This window comes from Macaca mulatta, chromosome 15 (genome assembly GCF_049350105.2).
Source record: "Macaca mulatta isolate MMU2019108-1 chromosome 15, T2T-MMU8v2.0, whole genome shotgun sequence".
Classification (NCBI taxonomy): domain Eukaryota; kingdom Metazoa; phylum Chordata; class Mammalia; order Primates; family Cercopithecidae; genus Macaca; species Macaca mulatta.
The window spans coordinates 61,540,529-61,562,796 of record NC_133420.1 but is presented as its reverse complement, the minus strand read 5'-3'; the positions used below and the strand labels follow the sequence as shown (position 1 = coordinate 61,562,796).

The following is a 22,268-nucleotide window of genomic DNA, read 5'->3' as shown; positions in this document are numbered from 1 at the left end:
GTTCTGTGGGATCAGAGGGCAGAATGAGAACCAACCAGTAGAAGTTCTCAAAAAAATTTCAACTCAATTTTAGGAAGAATGATCAGACAAAGAGCTATTCAAAGTTTAACAGGGTATTTTGGGAGGTAGTGAGCTCCCTGCCACAGACGACCTCAAGCAGAAGCGGGTTGAGCACCTGGCAAGGAGGACCTAGACTGAGATCCTTTGCCACTAGAAACTCTATGGTCCTCCTGAGATTTTTATGGTACCCTAAAGCATAGGACTGGGGATAGGGGAGTCAGTGTTGAAGAGACTGGTCTAACCTTTTTTTTTTTTTTGAGACGGAGTCTCACGCTGTTGCCCAGGCTGGAGTGCAGTGGCGCGATCTCGGCTCACTGCAAGCTCCGCCTCCCGGGTTCACGCCATTCTCCTGCCTCAGCCTCCTGAGTAGCTGGGACTACAGGCGCCCGCCACCGCGCCCGGCTAATTTTTTGTATTTTTAGTAGAGACGGGGTTTCACTGTGGTCTCGATCTCCTGACCTTGTGATCCGCCCGCCTCGGCCTCCCAAAGTGCTGGGATTACAGGCTTGAGCCACCGCGCCCGGCCTGGTCTAACCTTAAAAAACTGCATCCCTCCCTCTCACTTCCACAGGCTGCTCAGTGGGAGAGGTTCTCCACCTCTTTCCCCAGCGGCATGTGAAAGGTTGGGTGCCGTGGGAGAAGCACAGAATCACATCCTGAAATTCAGCAATGCCCATGGTGGGGTAGGTATTGGGGACAGAAGGACAAAGCTCAGTCAGTGTCTACCTTCAACAAGAGGATAGTCAAGGGAGAGGTCAGCAACCCTCTTCTTTAAATTACCATACAGAAAATATTTTAGGTTCCTGAGGGTCACACAGTACTCCTGGTTTAGTCCAGTGGTTCTCAACATAGCTGCACATCAGAAAAAGCTCCTGGGGATCTTTAACAATGCACCCATGCCTGAGTGTGGCCCCCAGAAATCCTGTTTTAAGTGGCCCAAGGTGGGGCCTGGGATTAGTATTTCTAAAAGCTCCCCTAGGAGCTTGGATACAATCCATGCAAGACTGAGAATCACTGGTCTCCAGCAGAAACAGGCTCAGGTAAAACATCAGCATAATCCCCAGTGGTTTCCCAAACCCAGCAAGGGGAAGTGACTCGCTCAAGGTCATACAGTGAGTCAAGAGGCAAAGAATCTGAGCCCAAGATCTTCTCCCTGCAGCACCGAGGCACAGACAGGCCTGAATTCCTGTTCCAGAGCTCGGGACACCAGGGCCTTCATGTTCAAGCGCTGCTGCCCCAGAAGGTGAAGACCTCAGAGAAACACCAGCCACACTTGCCTCGACCCACTCTAACGTATGGGGCACTGCCCTCTCTCCAGACCAGACCTCAGTGACTTAAAACTAACAGGGGAATGAATTTCCAAAACAGCCACTTTTTAACGAAAATTGCTAACAGTTTATTAGCATCTGGGAGGAACAAAAGAGTGCTGTAAAAACTGCATTTCTTCAGTCCTAACAAGCACAGCCACAGGAAACTCTTTACCAATGACACCACTAAAGACTTGCCAAAACGTGCTGCTGCCCAGAGCTCTGCCCATGCAGGACTTGGGCACAAGGAACCCCGAGAGCCCTTGGGAATGTTGCAAGAGCTTGGCTGAGGCTGGGCGGCCACTGGCGGTGATGATCTCAACGTCTACAAAGCAAACGAGCTCCGACAGACAGGGCAGACCCAGGCACCCCCGCCCAGCAGAAGCTCTGCTGGTGGAGGTAACTGGAGAGTCTCTGAGCCCCAGACCCTCTGTTCTCTCCATTGAGCCACGGGACAGTGAGAGACTTGAGAGAGCAAGGATGGGACAAGCACAATGATAATACAAGAAATACTGAGAGCAGCTACCAGGGACTATGCTCAGTTCTTTTATTACAACATCCCTAAGGATTTGATTCTCATATTGTCCCCATTCTACAGATGAAAAAAACCGAGGCATGGGGTGGCTGGATAACATGTCCAAGGTCACCAAAGCAGTAAGTTGCAGAGCTGTGATTCAAAGTCGGGTGCTGTCTCTTAATGTTATGCTCAACAGACTTAGAAGTGACTCTACTGTGAAACTCCTCCCTGCAGAGATGGCAAAACAGACCGAGAGAGAGCAAGGGGCTGGTGCAGGACCACGCAGCACAGGAGCTGCGGTAAAAGCAGTTCTGTGTATTGCCCTGTAGACAGCCTGGCTTTGGGCCCTACGAGGCTGACACAACTCCCTCTCCTCCTAGAGAAGAATCCTGCCACCTCCTTATGACACAACAGCGGGCTCAAATAAGAGAACTGGAGAAAGAGATGGCATACAGGGCTCTTGTCAGCAGTCTGTGTAAAGTACCAACTGCTGGAGTACTCCACGTCATTTGGAAACTTCCTATCTCACCTCCACATAGGTCCATGGTCCACGGGGCTGTGAGCTTGTTTCCAACACATGCCCCCACTGCCCGCTCCAGTCACACGCAGAGTCACCAGCCCCCAGCTTCCCCAGTGGGTCTTTGCCCATACTGTGCCCTCCTTCTCTCTTCTCTGATCACTGCACATTCAAATTCTATCTAACCTCAAATGCTTGGCACATGAGAACATGAGCTCTAGAGTGAGATCTGGGTTCAAATCCACACCATGTCACCTTGAGAAGCTTGCTCAACTTCTCTGGGCCTGTTTCTTCACTATAAAGTGGGGATGGTAACAGAGTCCACCTCAGTGCTTGGCAACGGGAGGGGCTCAACTGTGTCATTATCATCGATTCAGCCCCCATGTACCATTCTGAGACCCCCCACCTCTGCTAGAAGTGAGCCTCTCTCCTCTGAGCCCTGCGGTTCTGTTTGCTCCCCCATTCAGCCTCCCTGGGCTGGTCCTGTGCTGGGCTCTGGAACACAGAGTAGAAGGAGTGGTCCTTCCAGCAGGAGCCACAGGCTTACTGGGAGACAGCCACAGGCTCACAAATAGCCATGACACAAGGTGGCTGGGCTAGAAGAGGAGCTAAAAAGTGACATTTCACATTCTGTCACACTCTAACAAGATTTTTTTTTTTAATCTGGCTCTCTTCCTACTGACTAAAAGTGGTTTAACTAACTCCTGACACATTGTCTAAGAGTTTTTAAAAGTCAGGCCAAACTCTATTTGGAGAACTCCAAACAGCACCCAGAATCTTCCCCTAGCCCTGCTTTACCGCCTGGGTCTGGCTGTCTGGCTCTGCCCTCCCCACCCCAAACCCCATGCATGTGTGCCTCAGCCCAGACATTCTATGCAGGCCAGAGCTCAGCAGCACACAACAGGCGGGGCGCACAGGCACCAGGCGTGGTCAGGTTAGGCATGGGGGACCTCCAGACTTAGGAGTGCCACAAGGCGGGCCCTATTCTATCACAAAAGCAATGGACCTGGGAGCCCCAGGAACCAACACTCTCCACCTGTGCACTGTACGGTTCATAAAACACATCTGTGTCTGTCACTATCCCTTCCCAAACACCCAGGGAGTCATCTTACCATGATTACTAAGACTCCCCCACCCCAGAATGGAGACTCTGGGATAGGGCCTGTGTTCACTTTTTTTGGTCCCTGAATCTAATGCAGGACCTGGCACACAGTAAGGTATTGAGTAGATGAAAAAATGTATTTTACAAATAGGAAACTGGCTCAGAGAGGTTAAGAAATGTGCTCAAGGTCACACAGCAAAGGAAAGCAGTGGGTCTGCCTGACTCCCAGACTCCCTTTTGCCCCAGCCCAGTGCCTCCTTCCCCAGGACACAGGAATGCAGCCCACTCTGCTCCCCACTCGGGTCACAAGCCAGCCCAGCTTCCCAGGCCAACCGATGAGCTGCCTGGGCATACAGGAGGCCACGGGGGTGGGGCAGGGAGAAACTGGGGTTGGGGAGCGACAGTGGGCAGGGGCCACCCCCCAGAAAGGTATCAAGGAGAAGTGGGGAAAGGCAGATGGAACCCTGGAGAGGGAGTGTCTGCCAAAGAGAACAAAGGCAGGAACGGAGCGGGTGGGATCGGGAGCCCGAGGAAGTGAGGAGATGGAAGTTTTTTGAGATAGACTGTCAGCTGTGAAGAAAAACATGTTTCTGAACTCCTGAAGCTTATCAGGTGGGGCTGGCGGGCGGGCGTGACAGCCCAGGACACTACACTACACAAAAGGGATGGCCAGAGAACATTTTCTTCCCTAGAAAAATGTGGATAATATATAGTTGGGATGGTGAAAAGCATCCTTAAGATAAAGTGCCCTGTCAGATACTGCTGTCAGGCCTTTAAGCCTCCAATGTCATCTCCAAACAAAAAAAAACCTAAAAAAAAACCACTTTTGAGATTTATCATTACATCTAAACAAGAAGAAAACTGATAAAATGGGATCTTTTGCAAAAAAGTGCATTTTGAACGATAAGCACAAAAGAAAGCCTAGGGCAAGACTTTACAGCATCATGGGAACTGCTCAGTCATTAACCCGTATGTGCTACTGTGACTTCAAGTTTGCGAGATCCAAAGCGGGTCATGGCTCTGGGGCCAAGCATGCCCATCCCATTTTGTGGCAAAGGAGTATGCGAATGAATGGATTCTAAGATTCTGGATTTTACTACCCTTGGCGCCTCCCTGTGGGCCCAGTCCCCGCCATCTACAGAGCAGAGGTCACAAAGCCATGACAAGGTCCTGTTGTAATCCTGCTTCCTGAACAACCTCTTTAACTTGACCACACAACCGCAGTAAAACATGTAGCAAGGGGGTCATCCGGAAACAGCCCTGATGTAAGAAGTACCTCAGGGAAGCTCAGCTCTCTCATGAGTCCAGGCCAGGCTGGCCAGGCCTACCATCCCCTCCTGCCTCAGCAAGGGCAGCGGCTGGTCCAGTAGGCCACAGGCCTCTGGGGCAACTTGCAGCCGGAGCTCGAGGGGAGAGGAGGAGGAATCCCATCAAATGGCCTCTCCACGAGAGTCTGGTGGCCCATACCCTGACCTCCACTAATCCCTGGGCCCCAGTCTTATTTTGAGCCAGAATCCAGGATTTGGGTTCTGAGACCACGTTTTAGAGCCACGCCCTCGGTGTGTTCACAGCAGGCTAATTCTTGTGGTGATTATTTGTGGCGGATAAGCCTGGGAGTTTTTCCTCCTCAGAAATTAGCTCACAACCTCAGGTCAGCAGGTCTCTCCCCACAGCCGCTGTCTGCTGTCTGCAGGAAGGCAACTCCTTCCCAGGCTCAGAACTCGCCGTCAGTGGCAGCTGAACACTAGGTTCAGAGAAGCAGAGGGGGCACAACTCGATGGGGCAAGGCTGGGGTGTGGCCGCCACTGCACCAATGGCTGGCCACGTGTGTGACCTTGGGCAAGTCTTGGCTGCCTCAAGGGTAAGACAGAGATGATGGGCTGCTGAGGGCTGTCGTGAGGAGGAAACGAGACCACGGCGGGAAGCTGCCGCATGAATGCCGGCCGTTATCCCTAAAGGGGGGCTTGGGAAGGCAGGCATCCCCAGATATGTGTCAGCACCCACGCAGTGCAGTGGAGGGACAGAGAGGGCACAGGGTCAGCCAGAGCTCTGCTGCTCTGGTCAAGTGAAGAGCTACCCCTGTCCCCAGCCACTGCATGCCATACCACCAACAGCGAGTGAGTGGACGGGCGGGCGGGCAGACAGGCAGTTAGTGCTGGAGTGGCTGGGAGGGCTTCCTGGAGGAGGTGGCAGTCTCCCCTGGGCTCAGGCAGGGGTATCAGCAATAGGGCACATCATGGTGTGGGGGGCTGCAAGTGAGGAAAGAGGAAGTCAAGAGACCAGTTTATGACGTTGCAGAGTTTGTGGGGAGGTATACAGCCAAATGAAGAAAAGGGGTTTGGAGATAGATTTTGAGGGCTCTAGATGCTAAAGTCTCTGGGACTTTGCCATAAACGGAGGAAGCATGAAAGTGTTGGAGCAGAGGAATGATGTGCACTCTGGAAGATGAGTGGCAAGGGAGGGTGCAGGGTGGGGTATGGTGGGAACGAAGTCACACTGGGGACACGTGGCAGGGCTGGGATGGAAGATACTGCCCCAGGGACGCTTAAACTTCCACAGGACTGGGCACCTGGTGGGACCCACGCAGAGGATGTCTGAGGACATTTGTCCTTACTGAAGTCCTCTTCTCCAGGCTAACAAGCCACAGCTTAGTTTCTTCTGCACAGGGATAGAGGATCAAAAAGTGACCACCACCAAGTTCTTTGCTCTCTTTCTACACAAGCTGAAACCAGCCCTTCGCCTTCATGCCTGATACCCGGAGAGCCCTTTTCCCTAATCAAGAGCCTGCATTTTACCTTTGCTCAGTAAAGGTTCTACCCCAGCTCCCTTCCCATAACCATGCACATGCACTGGTGAATCCGCCAGCCAGGCGGGAGCTGTGTATGGAGAAGGGACTCAGACCTAAAACCTTACCACTATGACATGAGATGGGCCAGGTGGTCACAAACAAGGCCCAGGCATGACCCATGAGTATGGGGCAAGAGGGAGACTGTGTCGCACAGAGTTTTGCCAAGTAGCAGAATCTGTGTGCGTTGGACAGAGTTTTGCCAAGTAGCAGAATCTGAGGCAAACCTGCATTTGCTAGGCTGGACAGATGATGGGAAGAAGAAATGGGCACAGGCAGGTGTAGAGGTGTAAAACTTGGGTGAGTTCAGGGAAGAAAAGGGAGGTGGAGAAAACCTCATTGGGGGTGGTGGTAGGGTGGAGATTTGGATGCCAGGTTAAAGCAACTAAACATTATTCCGAAAGGCAGTGGGAAGCCACCAGAGGCTTTGAGAAGTCGACAAACTGGTTCGTGGTTCAGGCTTATGCTCTGACAGGAGGGATGTGATCCACTGCCCTCCACAAACAGGTCATGGCAGGGGCCAGTACTCAATGCCCGAAGCACAGGCAGAGGAGAGGTACTCACAGTGCGAGCCTTCCAATTGCCAAAATGCAGCCGAAGTCGGCTCTCAAACATACTTTTTAAATAGTGCTTTGGGCCTTAGTGGAAACAACCTCATTCTCTACCTATTTCCTTTCTTGTTCTTCAATTTTCTCCCGAGTTTCTGAATATTAATCTCATGAGGAAATCATTAGCTGGTGCTGCAGTCTGTTCTAATTATAAAGTACGCTAGGAGCGCTGGGGCAGACGGGGGAAACGTGCCGACGTCTGGCTTCGCTGAGGCGGCATCAAGGTTTAGAGCGCAGGCCCTAGGATGGGACTGCCACATCTGTCCCGTGCGGGGTCACCAAGCATGTTACTTAAACCCTCTGTGCCCGTCTCATCAGGGTAACAAAAATACCCACGAGTGTTGCTGCAACAAAGCAAAGCAGAGTTTAGCATGGTGCCCAGGACATAGAAGGAGCTCACTACATATTAGTAGATCCAGAAATCACCCATCAGCTTTGGTTATCATTTAATTGCTAACCTCACCTCCGAACTGCACACATGCCCTTTAATTACCGAGGAGCAGTGTTGTGTGTAACACACTGGGTTCAGAGTGGGGAGGCCCCAGCCCCGCTCAGGCATTCCCTGACTGCTGGGTGACCAAGCAGTTCACTTCTCCAACCCTAAAATGGGAAGGGGAAATCCCCAGTCTCTCTGCCTCCAGGGGCAGCTCAAGGCGAGCTGTGGCCGGTGCGGGGGTCAGCGCGCTCTTGCCTCCACCTTCAGCTGGGTGTTTAAGAGGGGATCTGCCTCCAAGGGAGTGACATTTCCACCATGCTCCTCTGTTGGCTTCCCTCGGAAATCACTTGTGACAGGCTCTTGGAAGGCTGGGCCAAGAAAGCAGCAGCCACAGCCAGAACAGCGGGGGCCCAATTCCAGCCTGGCCAAGCATGGGCTTTCCTGGGGCGACGTGGCCCAGTCTCGAAGTCGAATTCCTGTTAATTCCCACTATCCCCACCAAATGTCCGCCCTGGGCCAGGCCAGGCTCTGGGCTTTCCTGGGGCGACGTGGCCCAGTCTCGAAGTCCAATTCCTGTTAATTCCCACTATCCCCACCAAATGTCCGCCCCGGGCCAGGCCAGGCTCTGGGCTTTCCTGGGCTCCCTGCAGTCACAGAGGCTCCTCAAACCCATGACTACCCAGCTAAGTCTCTGGCCAGGCCCTAGGAGCTGCTCCAACTCCCCCAGTCTGCCAGACCGCCCACAGCCCCACCTGTTCCCACTCTGAGCTCCAGTCCTCCACCTTTCTCACCAGACCCAACTTGTCCTTGCCAACCTCTGTGCTTTTGGCCAAGCTGTGTTCTCTGCCTAGAGTACATTTCATTCTTCCCCTAGCCAGTGTTCAAGGCCAGACCAAAACCACCTCCTCCAAGTAGCCTGCCCAGATTACTCTCCCAGAATCAATCCATCTGACACACTGCAATACCCTCTCTTGCTTTGCAGTGGAAGGCCTTGCGTCCAATGCTCTGCCCCCAGTTTCTCTCTGCCTTCGCCACAGTGCCCTGTCCTGCATTCCCCACTGTGCCTATGCCTGGGGACATTACCTAGTAAACATATAGGGAACTGAACCCAAAACAAAGACAAACAACACCCTCCTTTGAACAAGATAACTGCTCTGTGTACTTAGATTCTGGAGACTGACATCTTAACTGTGCATTTCCCCATCTGAAAGCAGTAAGTTGCATCCTCCCTGAAAAAGCGATTACTGGGAGTACCGCTGTGAAGATGGCCACTTTCAGGTGGGAGAGAAACCCAAGGTGTCTGAGTCTGGGAATGTGGAGCTGGAGGGGAAAGGTATCAAGAGTCAGCGGGGCTCCCCTTTCCCCTGCCATAGAAACCATCCAACCTGGCTGGGCACGGTGGCTCACACCTGTAATCGCAGCACTTTGGGAGGCCGGGGCAGGGGAATCACCTGAGGTCAGGAGTTTGAGACCAGCCTCACCAACATGGAGAAAATACAAAAATACAAAACTAGCCGGGTGTGATGGCGCATGCCTGTAATCACAGCTACTTGGGAGGCTGAGGCAGGAGAATGGCTTGAACTGGGAGGTGGAGGTTGAGGTGAGGAGAGATCGTGCCATTGCACTCTAGCCTGGGGAACAGGAGCGAAACTCAGTCTCAAAAAAAAAATTAAGAAAAGAAACCAGTCTCCCTGAATGCACTGGCGGCAGAGAAAGCTTAGGGCCAAGCCTCACGCCAGGGCCATGGCCCCTATGCTGGAGCCAGCACACCAAGGCGGTGACCCGGAGAGCCGGGCATGCCCTGGTTCTGCCGGGCAGCCCACTCTAACCTGCCACTGCACATAAATTACAGGGAGGAGGCCGGTGGCCAACTGGCTTCAAGGCTGGCTCTGCCTCCCTCCAGCACAAGGAAGCACTTTGTGCAGCCCAACACCTCATTATCTGGCAACTCAGTCACACCGGAAAGGGCAAATAATGGGGTGAGTGCGACACATGTTGTGCAGCCGTCCCTCCCTGCACAAACCTGTCCTGGAGTCCCACTGCCTGTGGGCCAAAGGCTCAATTAACTCCTTAGTATTTGCAGCCCTTCAATCTGGCTGCAACAAATCTTTCCAGAAAAGTTTCTTTCCAGTCTAATTCATTTATTCATCTATAAGACGTTTATTAAGTACCTACTATGTGCCAAGCATGATGCTGAAGGAGGTGAAGCACTCCTAAGGTCTCACAGGTCCTGAATCCTTCGCAGATCACACACAAGTCCCCAGCTTAAAGCTCTGCATAGAGGAGGTGCTCAGTAACTGTTTTTAATTATCACTCCCACTGCCACTGAGGAGAACAAAAGCTGCTCTTCCCAATGCCCACCAACACACTCACCCAGAAACCTCACCACCACACCAAAAGGCAGGCAGCACAGGCCTGCATGAGGCCACTAGAAGCCTAAAACGTAGAGTCTTGGCTGCTCTGGAGGGCACTGGAGTTTGGAGGTTTTATCTCATGTTGGAGTTACTGGCAATTTGGGGACTACTGGGGTTTTACAGCATACTGGCTCTTCAGTCAACCTCTCTGAGATCACTTATCTGACAAGCACTCCTGCATCCACTCTGGGGTCAAGCCCTGTACAAGGTGCAGGGCTCTCACTGTGGCTCTCCAGGAGCCATGACATGGTGTGACTGCTCCCGCCAGAGGTGTGGACATGTGTACACAAAGGAGGGAGGGGTGGGAGGTCAGGAAGCCTCCCAAATGGCAGGACAGCTGAGCTGAACTTAAGAGGATGAGGAGGATAAAGGTGTGACACACACGTGAAAACACAGAGGCATACAGGTGAGCCTTGCATCCTGGCGTAAGGCCAGAGGTTCCCAGCTGGCTGTCGTGGAAGGGATGGAGTAACAAGAAGCCTTTCCAACAGGTAAGGGTCAGCTGGAATGTCAAGCTATGAGTCTGAACATGATAGAAGCCATGGGTAGTGTCTAAATGATGACACGTCCAGACTCATTTTCGGAAGACAGAAGATGAAGGACAAATCAAAAGGGTCAAGACTCCAGCAACATGGGATATCAGGTATGGGACTTTTCTTCTAATAGCATTTGTAAAAGCCACAACAGGCCAGGTGCTCATGCCTGTAATCCTAGCTCTTTGGGAGGCTGAGGTGGGTGGATCACTTGGGGTCAGGAGTTCGAGACCAGCTTGGTCAACATGGTGAGACCCCTGTCTCTACTAAAACCACAAAAATTAGCCGATAGGTGGAGCATGCACAGCTGTAATCCCAGCTACTCGGGAGGCTAAGGCAGAAGAATCTCTTGAATCCGGGAGGCAGAGGTTGCAGTGAGCCGGGATTGTGCCACTGCACTCCAGCCTGGACGACAGAGCAAGACCCTGTCTCAAAAAAAAAAAAAAAAAAGCCACAACAATAAACAATTTGACTAATATCAATTTCCTACCACTTTGTAATGAACCTGACTATACAATGAGAGATCCTACACAGCACAACACACATACAGTAAAAATTGCGCATTTTAAAAAGACATACGCTTTTTGACATGAGAACGTGGGCAACTTCTGTGCAACGTAAAAATTGATTAAAGATCTTCTAGCGTGTTTAGGCCAGAGACAGCTGAAAGAAATCAAGAGGGGGAGGGGTCAAAACAATGAGGTCAAAATGGGTATGTATAAAACACAGCGATGACAAATCAACATGGGTCATGATTATGAAAAGAGGCGCCAAGTACAGGTGGCTCACGCCTGTCATCCTAGCACTGCGGGATGTCAAGGAGGGCAGATTACCTGAGGTCAGGAGTTCAAGACCAGCCTGGCCAACATGATGAAATCCCATCTCTACTAAAAATATGAAAATTAGCCAGGCATGATGGTGTGTGCCTGTAATCCCAGCTATTCGGGAGGCTGAGGCGGGAGAATTGCTTGAACCCGGGAGGCGGAAGTTGCAGTGAGCTGAGATAAGAAAAAAGAAGAAAAGGCCAGGCGCGGTGGCTCAAGCCTGTAATCCCAGCACTTTGGGAGGCTGAGACGGGTGGATCACAAGGTCAGGAGATCGAGACCATCCTGGCTAACATGGTGAAACCCCATCTCTACTAAAAAATACAAAAAACTAGCCGGGCAAGGTGACGGGCGCCTGTGGTCCCAGCTACTCGGGAGGCTGAGGCAGGAGAATGGCGTGAACCTGGGAGGCGGAGCTTGCAGTGAGCTGAGATCCGGCCACTGCACTCCAGCCTGGGCGACAGAGCAAGACTCCGTCTCCAAAAAAAAAAAAAAAAAAAAAAGGAACAAAGAAGAAAAGAGGCGCCTAATGTTTTCAGCCAGGGATGGGCAAAGCTTTACTTCTGTAAGCAAAGCACTGCTGAACGTGGCGACGCCTGTCCATTTATATATTGTCTATGGCCCCCTGAAGAAGTGAACAGAGGCAACAGAAACCGTATTGCGGCAAAACCTGAAATACTATTTGGCCCTTTACAGAAAAAGTTGCTGACCTCTGTGTTAGACACATAAGAATTGAATACAGGCAAACAAGTACAAGCAGTTGCCCTGAGGGCAACATATTGATGCTTGAAGCTGCCGCCGCCCCCCCCCCGCACCTCCGCCCCAACCCAGTCCTCCTTCTCTGAGTAGGGCCCTCAGGAGACACCACATTCCTCTGAATATCTTGGGTGGTCAAACTTCCATACTCTGGAGTGAATTTAATTTCTAGAAACTGCCCACGGCTTTTCCAAACCAATTTACGTGAAAAGGTGGGTGATCAAGGAATGAAACGTGCAAGCTTGCCAGGGGCAGGACGCATGCCTCTAACACGGAAGGAACTGAAATCGCAATGAGATGTGGCTTCATTGTAAAGTTGCACAACTTTGTTTCTTGTGTCTCATTAATTGGGGACAACAGTCATAGAATGTTTGGGCCTCGGCCTGACAGTAAAAATCCCTTCGTTGCTTGTGGCTTATGACTACCTCTTACAAGACAAACCACATTCCACAGGAACCTGCGGTCTGGAGAGGGCTGTTAAGGGCTGTCCTGGGAAATTTTTGGAAAAGATGGGGCCTGGTGAGAGAAAAGAATACCTGGCCATTTTACAAATGCAGACACCGTGGCCCAGGGAGGGGAGGGGCCTTGCCAACATCACCTAGCCATGGTACCTCAAGGTTCAACACACCCAGAGTGGCCAATGTTTCAGGTTCAGTGCCAGCTGTGGGGGGTGAGTGAAAAATGAGTTCATGTTCTCCAAGAGCCCAGTCCCTGGTATTTATCTCTGTCAATAAAAACAGAGAAGTCTGGCAGGTCTTGGGCATGTCCCCTGACCTCTCCAAGTCTGCTTACTTATATGAAAAATAGTATCTTCCTTAGAGAGTTCTGTGAGAACTCCAATGAGAGGTGTACCTAAAGAACCGAGCAGAGCAGAGCATACAGTAAGTGCTCAACAGAAAGCAGCTAATCACTTCAGGCACAAGGCTGAGCTATTTTCTAGTTGCAACAGTCCAATATTCTTACCCACAAGTGTGCACACACACCTCCCCTTCGGTACAGAAAACTCCTGGAGACTGCAAGGCTTCACTGAGCACCTGTCCTGTGCGAGGACTGGCCCTGCCTGCCTCCAACAGGGAAGTTAACAGAGGGGAAAACTGCAATCTGGCTCTGGAACTGCATCATTCCTACTCCTCTTGGCTAATGTCTTCGGCAGGACCACAATTATAAACACAGAATTAACAGGAACTGAGAAACAGCAGCAGATCAAAAAGCAGGTTGCTCTTGCTTTTGGAGGATGCAAGACAGATTTCTTCCAAAGAGGCAAGGGAAAATCCCCCATCTTTACAGGTCAGGAATAGCGCCAGTAAATCCCTCCACTTTGTCCTTTCTCCTTTCATGGAATAGCCCAATGTGCCAGTGGGTGTTAAGCAAACAAGGGTGTGAGTTGCAGCTTCCTGTGCCTGACTATGCAGTTCCCGCACAGGTCCTTGCCCGAGCTAAGGCTGTGGCCCCGGACACAGACAGATAAAGTCCTGATCGAACACTAAGGGCCAAAGCTGGCACCAATGAGCAAGCCTGGTGAGCTTATATAACAAAGGGCTTGTCACCACTTCCTGCGATCCTCATTGCCAGCATTCCAACACAATGAGACACTCAGCAGCTTTGAAGTTCAACAACTCATTCAGATGGCCCCAGCAAAAAACTCTGCTGGGAGGTGGAGAGTCTGCGCTCCCTTACCTCACCTTCTCATCCCCTCCCCACGTTGTGCTTGCAATGTTACTACTTAAAAAAAATTTCCAATAGTAATTAAACGATTTGCACTTGTTTTTAAGAACTGTAAAATATTCCAACCTTCCAGCGATAAAAAGTGTATACATTCTGGTCGATTTCCTTCCAGTCTTTTTTCTACATAAGTAGGTGGGAATGCAGTAATTGGAAAAGAATACAAATATTCATCATTTTTTTATATCCTGCCTTTAAAAAAGTATTACTTTTGGCCGGTTGCAGCAGCTCATGCCAGTAATCCCAGCACTTTGGGAACTGAGGTGGGAGGATCACTTGAGTTTGAGATCAGCCTGGGCAACACAGTGAGACCCTGACTACATAAAATTTTAAAATTAGCTGGGCATGGTGGTGAGTGCCTGTAGTCCCAGCTACTTGGGAGGCTGAGTCTGGAGGATGATTTCAGCCCCGGAGGGGGAGGCTGCTGTTAGCTATGATGGCACTGCTGCACTCTAGCCTGGGCGACACAGCAAGGCCCTGCCTCAAAATAATAATGATAAATACACATATAAAAAATCAAAAAGTATTACGTCATTGAGCGTTCTCTATCTTGACGATTTTGCAGTGGAGTTACTCAACTCAGCTTTTGTTGGCTGTATTCCCTCTCACTTTAGGCCACACATCAGCCATTTCCCATGGCTGGATATTCAGGTAATTTCCAGTTTGGGGTTTTGCCAAATGTTTTAGGTGCTTTTCCCTAGGAGGGCACCACTGGGGTCCCAGGGTAACAACTTTTAAGCCTCTCCACGTTGCTCTCTCACTGTTTCCAGTCACACTTTTTGATCTAAAACCAAGTCTACAACATTTTTAGGGCAACTTTGATTTATACAGTCTATTCACTGGCACCTTCTCAGCTGATCTCAAGACAGGAATGAACATCCTTTTTGTTTTATTTAACTTATTTTTGAGACAGAGTCTCGCTCTGTCACCTAGACTGGAGCGCAGTGGTGCCATCTCGGCTCACTGCAGCCGTACCCTCCCAGACTTAAGTGATCCTCCTACCTCTCAGCCTCCCAATTAACTGAGGCCACAGATGCATGCCACTACACTTGGCTAATTTTTAAATTTATTTTGTAGAGATGAGGTCTCCCTATGTTGCCCAAGCTGGGCTCAAGCGATCCTCCTGCCTCGGCCACCCAAAGTGCTGGGATTACAGGTGTGAGAGCCCAGCCCACATCCTCATTGAAAATAGGCTCAGACGGGTGTGGTGGCTCATGCCTGTAATCCCACCACTTTGGGAGGCTGAGGTGGGCAGATCCCCTGAGGTCAGGAGTTTGAAACCAGCCTAGCCAACATGGCAAAACCCCATCTCTACTAAAAGAATGCAAAAATTAGCCGGGTGTGGTGAGGCATGCCTGTAATCCCAGCTACTTGGGAGGCTGAGACAGAAGAATCGCCTGAACCCAGGAGGCAGAGGTTGCAGTGAACTGTCACACCACTGCATTCCAGCCTGGGCAACAGAGCAAGACTCAGTCTCAAAAAAACAAACGAACAAAAAACAAAACAAAACAAAAAGGAAACAGGCTCAGAGAGGTCAAGTGACTTGCCCACAGTCACAGTGTGACCCCGAACCCAGAATAACCCTGGGCAGAGCTCCTTCACTGGCCCACACTGCTTCCCTCATAGGCCCCTAGGCAGGCCAGTATTTGAGCAGGTACCATGGGCCTTTTTTTTTTCTGAGACAGTCTCACTCTTGTTGCCCAGGCTGGAGTACAGTGGTGCAATCTCGGCTCACTGCAACCTCCGCCTCCCTGGTTCAAGCGATTCTCCTGCCTCAGCCTCCTGAGTAGCTGAGATTATAGGCGCCTGCCACGATGCCCAGCTAATTTTTGTATTTTTAGTAGAGACGAGGTTTCACCATGTTGGTCAGGTTGGTCTCGAACTCCTGACCTCAAGTGATCCTCCTGTCTTGGCCTCCCAAACTGCTGGGATTACAAGCGTAAACCACTGCGCACAGCCAACATTTAAAAATTGAATGCATGATGATCTGAAACACAGCTTGCTACGGTCCCCAAGTCTCACCCTGTAATCTTAAATCTACCTGTTAAAGTCTTGACCATCCAACCCCAGAACCAATGCAGGAAAATGGCACAATCCTTCAGCAAAAGGGCTCAAGTCGTCTTTCTTTTATTCAGCAATGGGAAAGTTTCCCTTCTACCACTAAAGAACTGAGCAACAGAAAATGCCATGGCCCAATTAAGTCTAAGGAATAGACTTAATAATGACAATCTAATTTGCTCGTCTCTGAATTTAGACTATGAATGCAAAGTTACCTTAGATTTCACATTCAAACAAACCTTTGAAATTCAAATATATGGATCTTCTAAGGCAGCCAGGCCTCTTTCTGCAAGGGAAGCCCTGATTTCCCTTTTTGGGATTTTTTTTGAAGAAAAGTCTGGGAAGACACAATAACGTATGAACAAAATGTATGTTTTGTTTCAGTACTCTTCACAGATCTAAAGTCCCTTCCCCATAACTATGAAGGCGGCCATCAGAAATGTGCAAGCATAAAATGACTCTCTAAATGAATCAATGTATACAACTGAAATTTACTTTCAGAGTAAGAAATGCTTGAATATATATGGAACTAGAAGCCGCCGAACGTTAAGAAATCCAATACTCTTAAGTGTCCACTAATTTGTAGGAAAAAGGTGTAATCAGAAGAAACCATCAAAAGCAAAGAGTAAGATATTTTCTAGGATAACCATTCCCAAAAAGGCCAGGCAGATAGAAAACCAAACAGTATAAAACACACAAAAAAGAACGTGCCTTCACACCTCAACCACTGACTACAATCTTTTACTACCAAACTTCTTATTTAGCACCCTCTGAGTTGTCACAATTTCTGCTTCCATTGGAGGCTTCAAGTCTAATCATCTGTAAGGATTCCTCAAACCAAACAGTTTGCCTGGATAAAGAAAAGTTTCTCTGCCTTTTCAAAACCAGGCCCACTTCTACCCTAGTCTGCAGGTGACAAAGAATCTGAGTCAAAGTTGCACAAAAAATTCAAGGCAGGCCAGGCGGGGTTGCTCATGCCTGTAATCCCAGCACTTTGGGAGGACGAGGCGGGCGGATCACGAGGTCAGGAGATCGAGACCATCCTGGCCAATATGGTGAAACCCTGTCTCTACTAAAAAATAAAAAAATTAGCTGGGTGTGGTGGTACATGCCTGTAATCCCAGCTACTCGGGAGGCTGAGGCAGGAGAATTGCCTGAACCAGGGAGTCAGAGGTTGCAGTGAGCCAAGATCGCGCCACTGCACTCCAACCCGGCGAGAGAGTGAGACTCCGACTAAAAAAAAAATTCAAGGCAGAGGGACAAGGGGCAAGTAGGCAAGACCTTAAAGCATGCCTGGGTTGAGTGTCTGCACTTTGACAACCTTCAGGCCCAAGGCCTGGGAATATCATCCAGGCTGTGACAGCATTCTCAGCAGTCCTGTGGGTGACGAGGAAGTGATGACACCAACTCCCACCATCTCATCACTTCACAGTCACACCACAGATGGCTTTCAGATGATCCAGAGCCCCACAGAAGCCCGGCAAGCAGGAGCTGACTGATGGCAACGTTATTCCTAGATCTTTACAAAGTGTTTCTTCTGAGCCTGTAAAGCGAGCTCTGCCAGCCAGAGTAGCCCTCTGATGGAGCAGTGAAGGCATAAGGAATAGTCCAGGGATCCTCAAGGGGCTCTTCGATTGAGCCCAGCAAACATCTTCATCGAGGCTAATGTTTCTTTCCCTCTGGGGACCTGAGCACTTACTGTTTTTCAAAGAGCTTCTCCCTGGAAGGACGTCCTCTGAAGGTCAGCATCCTGCATTGGCTCAGAGCCCTGGTTTTCCCTTTCCCCTCTTGCACTGCTGTCTTTTGAAGACTTCAACTACGATGCCAGCAACTTTACATGGCTTCTTTCGAACTGCCATCGTTTGCCTGGACATCCTGGAATGCCTCTAACTCCACGAGGTGCTGCCATCAGATGGGAGAACTCCATCTCAAGGGCAGGTGACTAGCTCTGTCCACCCCCAGAACACACACGGCCTGCTCCCCCATCTCCTTAGTGCCCCCATGTCTTTCCTTTTGGATGTGCTGCTCGGTAGCTCTGTCCTTTCCTGCTTCGTGTTTCAACAGAAACAAGCAGTCTGACTTGTACGAGGCCTCCTCCGCCCAACTCTCCGACCAGCAGGGCCATTCCCGGCCCAGACTCCGTGACCCCAGCACATGTTCCGTCTGGCTCTGACAGAATGTGGACAAATGCTCTGATGGACTGAGTAACTCACAAACTCCCACAGAGGATGTCTCAGCTATTGACAGAAAAATCTATCCTCCTGACAAGCGCTCGGTCAATTTCTCTTGATTGCCCAGTGTCATCTGAGAGCTGCCTAAGCAGTCAGTTGCAATATTTCAGGCCCTTGGTGCCTCTGCCTAAAGCATTTGATGTCCTCCTAACTAAGGTCCTCACCTCCATGGCCAGCTTAGAGCCACCCCCCACCCACCCTTTGTAAACTATCCCCTCAGGCTACAGACATACAAGTGTCCCTAAAGCATGAAGCTGACCCTTTCACTCCCTCCCTCTACCACCTTTCATTACCCACAGACTAAAGACCAAACTGTGGCCTGGCCCTGAAGGCCTTCCCACACCTGGCTTCTCCTCCATCATCTACTAGGGACCATTCAGAAGGCCCCTCTCTCAGGAAGTCCTCCTCCACATCCACCAATCTCTAAATATCCAAATCCTCCCTATGCATGAAGGCCCAGCTCCCATGCCACCTCCTCCATGAAGCCTTCCTTGATGCCCCTTTGGCAGCACTGTCCTGAGAATGCCTATGGAGTGTACCTGGCCCAAACCAGACACTTTATCGACAGTAGAGAGCTACGGTTTCTAAATGGCCATCAGCTGACACAGAGCTGACCCCATCACTGTCCCCTGCGTCTGTGTAACACAGACTGACTGCCTGGCTGGAACCCCAGCTCCAGCTCTGCCCATTACTAGCAGTGTCATCTAAAATAAGATACAAACTTATTTGCCTCAGTTTCTCCATCTGCAAAATGGGACTCTTTTTTTTTTGAAATGGAGTCACTCTCTGTCGCCCAGGCTGGAGTATAATGGCGCGACCTCAGCTCACTGCAACCTCCGCCTTCCGGGTTCAAGCAATTCTCCTGACTCAGTCTCCTGAGTAGCTGGGACTACAGGCATGTGCCACCACGCCTGGCTAACTTTTTGTATTTTTAGTAGAGATGGGGTTTCACCATGTTAGCCAGGCTGGTCTAACATCTCCTGACCTCGTGATCTGCCTGCCTCAGTCTCCCAAAGTGCTGGGATTACAGATGTGAGTCACTGCGCCCAGCTAAAATGGGACTCTTAATAGAACTTGCCTCCTATGGGGTGTTGTGGGAATCAGTGAGCTAACGTACCTCAAGCTCTTAGATCAGAGCAGTGATCCTAGGTAAAGCTTAACCATAAGCAGACCCATCAAGATAAGGACAGGTTCACTTTTTGAGGACCACATCATCAGTCCAGAAAGGGCAAGCCCACTGACTTTACTGTGGCTATAGAAAGCCCGAAGTTCCAAACTGGACTGAGGCCCAAGACACACAGGCCAAAATAATATAAAACATTCATAAAGCTCTTCCTAAATGCTACACATTATGCTCAGCCATTTCAACAAACGATTTTATTTAATCCTCACAATGACCCAATGTACTTCCCCAGAACCTCATCTCCCAAATGCCTTACCATCTGTAAAATGGGGGTTCTCATAGCACTACCTCAAAGACCCACAGTAAGGATCAAGTACTGGAAGCGTTGCCTATGGTGACAGAGTGAATGGTCAGGAAACACCATCTATTACTATTTTACCTACATAGCGGATGGGGCATTCCAGACCCAGAGAATTTAATCACTTGTCCCAAGTTACTAAGCTTCCAAGCACCAGAGCTAGGATTTGAGCTCTGGACTTCTGACCCTAAAGCCAGTGAGTGTTTCACGCGATCACAGTGGGACACACTTGGGTTCTGCTGTGTCTGGAGCAACAGCCCTGGGCTCCTGTGGTATATGACCTTGCCAGCTAGCCCCCACAAGGCGGCCAAGAACCAGGACAGGGAATGCCCAACCCTGACATCACACTGCTTTCAGCCAGACAACCTCTGCTCCACTTGCCACCTACTCCTCTGGAACCCACTTCTGACAGTTCCTTTGCTGAGACTCCCCAAATCCACCTGGGAATCTGACCTTGTTCCCCATCCAGTCACCTGCCTGCACAGTTAACACCTCAGTGCCAACTTCAACTCACCCACTGGGAACCTGCTCTAGCCTATTACTTCCTGCCCACAGGAAGCTCCTAGACTTGGGCTCCATCAAGACCCCCACAGTTGTGACATCAAAGCATCCTTGCCCTTAGCAGCTGGGGTCCTGGCTGGGAATCTGACTCTGTGAACAATGTTATAGCCTGCAGCTTCTCTCTGCCTTTGAAGATACAATCGCACATGTGAGGGTCCTTATGAGAAGCAAGGTTAGACTGGTTCTACTTGACCTCAGAGAGTTAAACCAAGACAGTAGTCAAATCTACAAAGAAAAAGTTCAGCCAGCAGAACTCCTGTGAATACCAGGTGCTAAACAAGCTAGAGTAAACATTAAAAAAAAAAAAAAAAAAAAAAAGTCAACCTCAGCTGTGCAAAGGTGGCTGGACAAAAGGTGATAAATCTCAACCCTGGAAGTTTTCAGCTTGGAAGAGGGTTGGATGGGGTGATCCTCAGCTCTCTGGGACACCAAAGGTCAAGGACAGCCGCTTTCTACCTTGGCTGCAGATCACAATCATCTAGGAGCTTCAAAAACTACTGATGCCCTGGCCCCATCTCCAGAAATTAATTAATCTGGGATGGGAGCCTAGGGAACTGAAATTTGTAAAATAATGTGCAGGTAATTTTACTGTGCTGCTAGGGCTGGTCCTGGGTTCAGTGACGTGATGTGACACACAGTGCGGTGAGTTAGGCAGACACCCTCAGCCTCTTAGAACCACAGTCGTGTTCAGCAGTGTTCAGAAATCTGCATTTTTTTCCTGGATTTATTCCCCATGAACACTCCTGGACTTAATCTGTTCCTTTAATACCAATTTTGTTAATGTCATCAGCCTCACAGCAAACACTGCAGGATGGATTTTCCTGACACCAGCATGAGCCAGAAAAAGAGAAACAGGCTAGAGTGGTCTGGAAAAAATCTCTCACTGATTGAAGACACGGGACACCTGGGTTGATGGGGGACAGAAAGGGGTGGGGTGCAGAGGAAGAACTTGGTGAATTATGATCACCTGGACTTTTTGCAGGTGTTAAAAAATTTGAGTGACCAAAATTGTGTGGACAGGCCACACCTTCAAATCCTACCCATTCTGAACTCTCCCACCAGCCACACCCACCTCAGCCCAAATGCTTCTCTTGTTTGTTCAGGGAGTCATTTACCTGCCTGTCTACGCTGGCAATGAATTTCTCCCTCTCCAATACCCACTCCTGGGCTCTGAGCTAGAGCACCCAGGCTTAACCGTCTCTGATTGTCCCATAGGACTCAGAGCAGTGCTGGAATATGGTCGGATGACTGAACACTACACCCCCTCTCTACAAAAATCACTGTGAAAACTGAAACACTCGCTTGGTTCAAGCCACATGGGCAGGGCAGACCACCGTAAGTGATCGCCTCAAATACACCTAGACAGCCCAGCCTCTGGTATCAGAGGAGGACGCAGACTTCACCAGAGGCAAGACAAGGCTGTCTTGGCCACATCCTACCCACCACAGCAGGTTTGGCATTCTGCCGTGGTGGGTAAAGATGAAGCCCTAGTTAATACCTAGTTACTTTCCTCAGATGTCAGGAGTTGAATGTGTAATAAGCGCATGGGTATCTGCTGAAGAAAGGTGTCATTTTATAAAGACAGGCCTTCATAGTCCTTATCATAATCACTGATGAGACCTAAACACTGTCAGGGCAAGATGGAGTCAAAATATTTAAGTCTAAAAAGGTACCTGAAAAAACAGACAGATCATTAACAAATAATACAGGGTGTCCAGAAACACACTAGCCATTTGGAAAACAAGATGACAACCATACTTCATACCATGAAATCAAACTCTAGGGGGATGGAAATTTTAATGTAAAAAAAAAAAGAAAAAAGAAAAGAAAATCCATTAATGTATTAGAAGAAAATATAAATACTAGAGTAGGGAAGACTTTTCGTTTTTTTGAGACAGAGTCTTGCTCTGTCTTCCAGGCTGGAGTACACTGGCACGATTTCAGCTCACTGCAACCTCTGTCTCCTGGGTTCAAGCAATTATCGTGCCTCAGCCTCTGAAGAAGCTGGAACTACAGGCGCACGTCACCACACCCAGCTAATTTTTTGTATTTTGAGTAGAGACGGGTTTCTGCCATGCTGCCCAGGCTGGTCTCGAACTCCTAAGCTCATGTGATCCACCCATCTCGGTCTCCCAAAGTGCTGGGATTACAGGCATGAGCCACTGTGCCCAAACGGGAAGACTTTTCTCAGCAGCATGCTCAAGAAATCATGAATGTGGAGACTGATTAAATAGAAAACAATTCATTGTAACCAACAATTGCCACATATAGAACCAAAGGGCAAATTACAAACTTT

General features: G+C 49.8%; 1 protein-coding gene and 1 long non-coding RNA gene across 5 annotated transcripts in view; one reads left to right on the top strand and one right to left on the bottom strand.

Annotated features, from left to right (window-relative positions):
- SHB (SH2 domain containing adaptor protein B) overlaps positions 1 to 22,268 on the bottom strand; it is a 149,294-nt gene that overhangs the window by 114,512 nt on the left and 12,514 nt on the right. The window lies entirely within an intron of this gene.
- Positions 451 to 22,268, top strand: part of LOC144334622 (uncharacterized) — a 377,237-nt gene continuing 355,419 nt past the window's right edge. The window contains exon 1 of the long non-coding RNA XR_013404674.1: positions 451 to 588. This is a non-coding gene — a long non-coding RNA (uncharacterized LOC144334622). The remainder of the gene's footprint in view (positions 589 to 22,268) is intronic.